Here is an 8,781-nt window from a genome sequence, read left to right as displayed (position 1 = left end):
AAAGTTTGTGATTATAAAAGCAATTATATACTCACTTCAAAGAAGTTGGAAAATTAAAATAAGTGTAAAGGGAAAAAAGATCACTTGTAATTCTGCCATCTGGAAATAGCCACTGTTAACTTTTTAGCGTATTTCTTTCCAGTTTTTACATGTGTTTACTTACATAAACATATTAATACGTGATACAAAGTTGGACCCACACTATGCATATAGTTTGGGATTCTGCTTTCTTCTGTATCATAAAATCATCTTGACGGTAAATAACAGCAGCTGTACAATATTCCATCATATGGATATACCACTTGTTCATTCATTCTCCTATTTTTATCATTTTATCGTTTTACACATTTTTTGGTAAAATTTTTTAAATGTTTTATTTATTTTTGAGAGAGTGCAAGTAGGGGAGGGGCAGAGAGAGGAGGACAGAGGATCCAAAGGGGGCTCTGCACTGGGAGCAGTGAGCCAGATAGGAGGCCGGAACTCATGAACCATGAGATCATGACCAGAACCAAAATGAGACACTCAACTGACTGAGCTACCCAGGTGCCCCTCACATATTTTTAGTGATAGATGATGCTGTAAGGAAAAATACCCTTGCTCATAAATCTGTCCTTGTTCATAAATCCGTTTCTTTGCTCTTCTCTGATTCTTCCTTTGATGCTGATTTCTGGAAATAGAATTACCAGGTAAGGGGAAGAAACATGCTTTTGGCTCTTGAGGTATATTATATGCTAAGCGGTATTCCATGAAATTTGTACAACTCACCTTTCCGGGGTGTCGCACAATTACACACACAGCACATGCAAGAAGCTATGTGCAGATGTCGAAGTGCCCAATTTACAAAATAATTAGTAGCAGAGGGTCTGTGACTCCTCACATAATGTAGCAAGATCGGAAGGGACTGGAAAATTTGCAAGACTTATAAAAAAAAAAACCTAACAAGCACCCCAGAGCCTCTGCTAGCTCATACAGTACCTTTGCACAAATTAGAAATAGTCACACCTTCCTCAAGACGCTTTGCTGCCATCTGCCAGGAAATCGTCATAAGAAACATCAAATCTATGGGGCGCCTGAGTGACTCAGTCGGTGAAGTATCCGACTTCGGCTCAGGTCAAAATCTCACGGTCCTTGACTTCGAGCCCCATGTCGGGTTCTGTGCTGTCAGCCCAGAGCCCGGAGCCTGCATCGGATTCTGTGCCTCCCTCTCTCTCTGCCCCTCCCCCACTCACACTCTGTCTCTGTCTCTCAAAAAATGAATAAATGTTAAAAAAAAAAAAAAAAAGAAAGAAACATCAAATCTATGCTGGCTGCAATGGGACCAGAGCCCCATGGAGCTCTTGAGATGTCTGTCACTGCGGGTCAGATATACACAGCACAACCTCTACTACCTTCCTTTGCACACACTCGTCCCTCTCCCCCTTTTCCACCACCCACCGCTTGCAACAGCCAGGCACCATTCAGTGAGAAACTCCTAAGCCTCCTATTTGCCTGAAAATGACAATTGCCCCCATAGGTGTCTCAGCTTTCACAGGTGTTCCAGCCTGGATTTCCTGCGCTCTTAGGTTGCTCCATTTAGATGTCCCGGCAGTGCCTCAAATTTGTCAGAGGAGACAAATCTCATTCTCTCTGCCCCACTTCTCTGTCTCTCTGGGGATGCTTATCATCTCGGGGTTGTCAACAAATCATCCCTTCCCTTCACACCCCACCGCTGAGCTGTTGCCAGCTTCTGATCGTTCCTCCTTTCCTTCCCTTCGTGCGCCACTTTCTCTGTCTCCCTTGAATCCATTAACCCCAATCAGGACATTAACGAGCACAGGTTATGGAAAATTACTCCAGCTTCTGATAACTGTCAGGTTCACTGTTTCCACCTCCACTCAATGAACACATTTGATGCTTACAGAATCTCCTGCCTTCCTCTCCACTCCCCCGCTTCCAATCTCTCTATATTAGAGCTTAGAATGGAAAACAGCACTAGACCAAGAAGCACCCAGAGGCAAGAAATAAATGATAGGGGCCATTGCCTTTGGCAGATAGATGTGGGAAGTTTATACACCGTGAGAAGACCAGGGTAGAAGGTGATGCAACCAGACTGCTGCAGATGTTGGCTGAGGTACCCAAGACCCACAGTGGCAGGGGGTGGGTGGGGTGAACTCCCCAGGTGCCAGACCTGGACAAAATCCTTACAGGCCTCCAAATGCCGCATGCAAATCTGTTTGCTTTCAAGCTTCCAGTGGAAATCCTAATGCAGGTGACATTCCTCAAACTAACCTGTGGTTCTAATGAGGCATTAGGCACACCCCAAGGGCCCACTGTTCCCATTTAAAAATCAGAACATGGGGTTGTAAGGCAGCCAGCCGAAAAGCGTGGGCCTCAGAGAAAAGCTGCTATTCCCCACAGCCCCTCCAAACCCCTCTTTTTGCAACTTCCCTCTGGGAAGTCTAGTGAGAAGCTGGGAGGGAGGCCAGAACCAGAATGAGCTGCTGTCCTGAGCACTTACTGATGTTTTTGGCAAACAGTCCATGGCAATAACCAATCTTCTCTATCTCTAATGAAGAGACACTTAGGGAGAAAACATGCTACGTAGTAAAGAATCTGGACTTGCCCAGAAAGAGGTCTGGCCTTTACCCTCAGCTTCTGGGATGTAATCTATGTCATACCTGATAGGAGTGTCTTTCTTTAGGAGCAGGTGCTGGAAACACCTGATCATTTTAGCAGGGAGCTCACCCTGCCAGAAAGACCATGTGACTTAGGGTCAGGGCTCTGGATCATTTGTTATCAGTCAACCTAGAGACTGATTCAACCATGTGGGTGATCCATCAATCACGCAACACAATAAAGCCCCAATAAAAACTAGGATGAACTTCTCTGATTGGCAATATTCAATGCACGCTGTCACACATCGATACTGGGAGGGTAATGCATCCTGATTCCATGGAGAGAAGGCAATGGAAGTTTGGCATTTGGAACCCTTCCAGACTCTGCCCTGTGTGTCTCTTCCTTTGGATGACTTCATTCTGTATCCTTTCCCTGTAATTAACCACAACCATGAGTACTACAGATTTCAGTGAGTTCTGTGGGTCCTTCTAGCACAGCATCAAAAACCTGAGGGACCGCAAACTTGCAGTCCAAAGTAAGGGCAGTCTTGGAGCAGCTGGGTGGCTCAGTTGGTTAGCTGTACAACTCAGGCTTAGGTCATGATCTCCCCGTTCGTGGGTTCAAGCCCTGCATGGGGCTCTGTGCTGACAGCTCAGAGCCTGGAACTTGCTTTAGATTCTGTTTCTCCCTCTCTCTGCCCTCCCCCACCTGTGCTCACTCTCTCTCTCTCAAAAATAAATAATTTAAATTAAAAAAAAAAAGTGATGGCAGTCTTGGGGACTGTGCCTTCCAACTTTGCAATTTGGCTGATTTCGGGCAAATGGGCTGAAAGCAAAGTGTAATGTTATCTAGGTTAGCCCAAAAGGAAACTTTATTTTATGACAAAGTTGCCAAGTTCTGAAAGTGAGGTTATCGACGCCATCTCGAGAGACTTGTTAAAACATTCTCATCTTCCTACAAAAGTGTGGTTGGTGCTGACCACAAGCATAGGGCCAGGCAAGAAAATTCTCAAAGCCAGGGAGTCTCCTCATCCTGGGGTAGAACTTTTTCCATACTTAAACCCCCAGAGATTTCTCACCACATTGAGAATGAAATCCAAACTTCTTTTTTAAAATAGTCTTTAAATGTTTTTTTTAATATTTATTTATTTTGGGGAGCGTGCAAGTGGGAGAGGGGCAGAGAGAGGAGGGGGACAGAGGATCCAAAGCAGGCTCTATGCCGACAGCAGCTAGCCCGATGCAGGCCTCGAACCCCCCAACTGTGCAATCACAACCTGAGCTGAAGTCAGACGCTCAACCAACTGAGCCACACAGATGTCCCTGAAACCCAAACTTCTTGTCTGATTTGTGTGTGTGTGTGTGTGTGTGTGTGTGTGTGTGTGTGTGTGTGATTCCCCCAACTAAAATGTAAACCTAGGTCAGTGCTGGCACATCATAGGCACACTATAAATGTTGGCTGAATAAATGAGTGGCTCGAATAAAAGAAATATAAAAATGTTTCTTTTGCCAGCAAGATTTTTATCTCTGGCTTACTTTTTTCTATTCTTTTTTATTGAGAAATAATTCACATTTCACAAAATTCAGTCTTTCACAAAAGAGAGATTTTTAGTACGTTCACAAAGTGGTGCCACCATCACCACTATTTAATTTCTCTGGCTTCATTTTGATACCTATTCCTCCTTCCTCTCCACCATGTGATTCCAGAGAGGGCTGCCAACCATAATACCCCACGTGCATCAGCCATCAGAGAGCACAGGCCCGGGTGAGGCCGAATTCCTCCCCAGCACTTTCCAACAGAAACCAAGAAATGCCTTCCTTCTCTGCTGGGAAAGACGCAAGGAACGAATATAGAGCTGGCAGTGTCCAGATCCCTTGCCAGGTGGAAGCGGCTGCTCCATAAGAGATGAGAGCAAATCTGACAGAGAGACTGAGGGAGAGGGAGAGAGAGAACACTGGCTCCGGTTGTTCTCGAGGCCAGCCTCCCTACCCCTCTCCCACAGTTCTGTTATATAAGCCAATGATTCCCTGGGGCCCTAACTAGTTCCAGTGGCTTTCTGTAACTTAGAACCTAAGGTGTTCCTTAGGACAATACAGTCCTTGTCTGGCTCCCACGTTCCCTCAACACGTTTCTTAAGTATTTACTGTGCACTGGCCTTGGAGCCTGTCATCTAGTGGGGCCGTGGCAAGTGCGGTAAATGCAGTGAGAGAGAAACGTGCAGAGTGGAGCATCTCACCTACTCTTGGTGGGGCAAGGCAGACCTGCGGAGGAAATGACATCTAAGCGAAGACCCGAAGTTAGACAGGCATAAGTGTCAGAGGGGAGGCACACAGGATTCCAAAAGGAATCAGAAGAGGTTCCCAGTGGCAGGAAAGGTAGGGGGAGTTCCGTGAAGGATGGGACATGTGAAGTAAGCCTGAAAGGATGGGTAAGATGCAGATATTTGGAGAAAGGGCACAAGAGCATTTCAGCAGAGGAAACACTGAGTAAAAGCAGAGAAATTAACCGGAATCTGTGATGCACGGAGGGAAGACATAGGAATTAGGCTGCAAAGGTAGGTGGGGAGCTCACAGCAGACAAAGCGGTAGAATGAGAGATGAAGACATGGGTGAGACGGGGACAGAGGAACCAGCTCAGCGCTTATTCCAACAGTCCAAGGAGCAAGACAATCTGACCCAGCAGAGCGGCAGGGGAAATAGGTGCCGACCTACGTGGGCACCACTGAAGAGATAGAAATGGTCAGATTTAACACTGTGATTGGAAATAGAGGAGAAAAAGGAACCAAATGTGGTGATGTTGGTGACGTTCGTGCTGATGGCGAGGGCAACCCGTGGCCACCGGCCCCGACCTGGGCCAAGCCCTTTACCTGATCCAATCTTCACAACGCCATGAGGTGGGTCCTATTATTACCCCCATTCTAGAGTCCAGGAACCTGAAGAACAACCGATGAGGTCATTTACGTAAACAACACCTGAATGACACTTTAAGGAATCCAAGCAGAGGCCTGGGAAGAGCAAGGTCATTTTTGCACAGACTGAGTATAAATTGCCCAACCTGGGCGAAGCCCAGCCCTGAACTTGGGTTTGACATGTCCCTGCCAGACAACAATAGCCTTCCCTATGTTTTCTTCATGAGGACACAACAAAGTGCAGAATCCTAGGGTTTCTTAAATCAGGAGAGATTATCTTGGCTGCTCCCCCCACCCCCATTCCACTGTGCCTGTCACTCTGGGACAGAAGGAAATTAGATTTATCCGATAAGCTTTGTTCTTCACAAAGCTATGTGTGATGATTACCCAGTACCCTGTGGTCTTCTAGGTGTTTGCAAATTGATTTTTTGATTATTTGTTCCAGTGATTTTCCAAGTATTCAGTGTTTTTCCAAGTTATTCAGCTTTACAATGTGGGTGAGTAAAATTTTATATTTGCCTTCCCTTTCCTGTATTAATATGAAGTTTTAATGTTGTGATTAAGATACTTTTTGCACGCAGCACAGATCTCTGAGGGAAGATACATACAAACCTATATGACTATAAATACACGTGTGGATGGGCATACGGCAATCTTTATGCAGACTCCCTCAGAGTTTATGACCATATGCAGAAATGGAAGCATATTGAGAACCTGTGACTAGTTCAAATATCCAAATAAAGATCTTCACTTTCTAGAAATGTTCATATAATGAATTTTTTAAAAACTCAAAAAGTGTTATGACCATGCTCACATAGCTACTCCGGGAACACTGACCAAAAAGCCTGATACAAAATTTAAAAATTCATGTTTCTTGCACCCAATCCCCCTCCCTGACGACAGGATTAGGAGAGAATGGTGTCTGGTCAGGACACCATACAGAGATTCCATTTTTTTATGGATAAATCTACAGTCCAGTACCAAGGAATCAGAGGAATAAAATCCCAGACCCAGTGCTTCACGACTAAAATAAGGGGCTCAATTAAGGCACTGTTAAGGAAATTTGGAGCTTAAATAAGCTATGAATCTAAAGACTGGTTATGAGGATGATTAATGAAAATTATGGCAAAGTGTTTTGCAAAAATGCAAGGCTATAAAAATGCCAAATATAACTCAAACAACCATCTCTCCACAAAATTAAACTCTTTCATTTTATTAGGCATGTCTTTAGAAGTATCACCTATGGACTGAGTCTCAAGGACCATAGGCATCTAAGTATGTAAGTGATGAATCACTGGGTTCTACTCCTGAAATCAATATTACACAGTATGTTAACTAACTTGAATTTAAATAAGTAAATTATGTACTTAAAAAGAAAGGTTTTGTCAAATCTGAGAGCCCCCAAATCTATTTTATGAAAATGATTTATTCATAGAATGAGTACATTTGACAGCCTTCATGTGAATGGAACTCACCTGCTAGATAAAGGCAAAGTTTAAAAACAAATGAAAAAGCACAGTTCCCCCTCCCCACCCCCCCCAGCCCTCTCCACCAGCAGCCCTCCCTCCCCTCACCCTGAGGACTGATGCATTATCCTTTGTTTCCCTAAACTCTAAATAAACCTTCAATAGTCCCTTTATTAAATTCTCTGCTCAGAATTTGTCATCAGTTTCCTACAGGGCCCCTGGCTGATGGAGGCATAATAATATTAATAACAAAATAAGAATTCAATAGAAAAAGGTATATAAAGCATTTAACCTCATTCATAGCAAGTGCTCAATAACAAGTGCTCAATAAATATTACCTATTATGATGATTGGGCTTTTTATTTGCCTATCAATTCTCTCCTAATTGATTCCATAAATGTCAATTACCTATTGATGATAAATCTCTCCTCCAAGCCGTTTGTTAGGAACTTTGAACGAATGTATAATTTCACCTAGTAATTTTCTTGTGAGGGATGACATTTGTTTTTGCATCCCTTAGAATCCCAAAGGACTTTAAAAAGAGAGCAAATTTCAAAGTCGCATGGACACCAAGTTATTTTCACAATCATTCCTCAGTGTTAGTGGCAGTCTGGGAACAACTGGGGAAGCTTCAAAAAACTCGACACCAGTAGGAAAGGGGTGTGGCTTCTGAACGCCTTGAGTATTTTCCGAATGGCAAATGTTTGGAAAAATAAGCATGATAAACGATTAAAGCAGAGGAAACACTTCTTTGGGTAACAGTTGGAAGCTGTCTTGTGACACACCAACGCGAAGATTCCTAATTCTAGCTCGCATATCATGAGTTCCAAAAGTTTTTAAAACAGAATGTGCCAGAGAAATGTTAGGGCATGAGAAGTAAGTGGTTTTTTGTTTTTGTTTTTTGTTTTTTGTTTTTTGAGGGTTTGTTGTTGTTGTTGTTGTTGTTGTTTGTTTGTTTGTTTTGACGTCGCCTCACTCCTCAATATCGATAGGAAACTAAGTTTCTTTTCCCTTCCCTCTCCCTCCCCACACAATTGATTTAGCGAACTCTTCGAATCGCAAAGGCTACAGGCTGTATGCTAAACTCCATCTGCCCTTAATAGTGTGTCTTTTCTGGCAATCTTGCTGTCCTTAATGGAATCGTTTTAGGCAACTTAAAAGCCTTATAATGTCCCAAAATGCATCTTTTCTTTTGCTTTCAAAGAAGAGCACTTTTTTGGTCATTTGCTCCATACCCACAGTACAAGGAGCAATTACATCAGAAGTACCAGCTGGAACACGTATCTTAGCAAGGGACCGATTTTCTTCACCTGGGTTCAAATGCTGACTTCTCACTGTGGGCACGCTACTGCCTTCCCGCCAGCGGCACCGGGTTTGGGGTGGGAAGCCTGATTTCCCTTCAGCCCCAAACTTTCTGGGTTATAGCATTTTCTAAAAACATCAGCCTTCTCCTGGTTTAGGAGGGCCTAAATCGATTTTTCTTTTTCCTAAAAGTCTTGGCGTTCCCACACCGGGAGTCGAACCCGGGCCGCCTGGGTGAAAACCAGGAATCCTAACCGCTAGACCATGTGGGAGACGACGAGCGTCGCTGTACATCTAGATAAATTGAGTCGTTCACGGTGGCTTCCGCCCGCCCCGACACACCCGGCCTCCGGAGTCAGAGCTGTTTCTGCGCCTGCGGAGAGCCTGAAACCCCTTAACCCTTTCCAGCCCGCGCTCTACTCCGCTCCTCGCGTTAGACAACTGAAATCTTTCCACTCTCGCGTCCTTTGTGATCTCATCCAGTCTCCTGGTTCTAGACAGCACGTCTACACC

At 44.3% G+C, this 8,781-nt stretch overlaps 1 non-coding gene across 1 annotated transcript; it reads right to left on the bottom strand.

The window, feature by feature from the left end:
• Window positions 1-8,468: 8,468 nt before the first annotated feature.
• On the bottom strand, window positions 8,469-8,540 carry TRNAE-UUC. The gene has a single exon. It is a non-coding gene; the product is annotated as a tRNA-Glu (tRNA).
• Window positions 8,541-8,781: the final 241 nt, after the last annotated feature.

Source organism: Prionailurus bengalensis, chromosome A1 (assembly GCF_016509475.1).
Source record: "Prionailurus bengalensis isolate Pbe53 chromosome A1, Fcat_Pben_1.1_paternal_pri, whole genome shotgun sequence".
In the NCBI taxonomy this organism is placed as follows: domain Eukaryota; kingdom Metazoa; phylum Chordata; class Mammalia; order Carnivora; family Felidae; genus Prionailurus; species Prionailurus bengalensis.
This window is presented reverse-complemented; position numbering and strand designations above follow the sequence as displayed.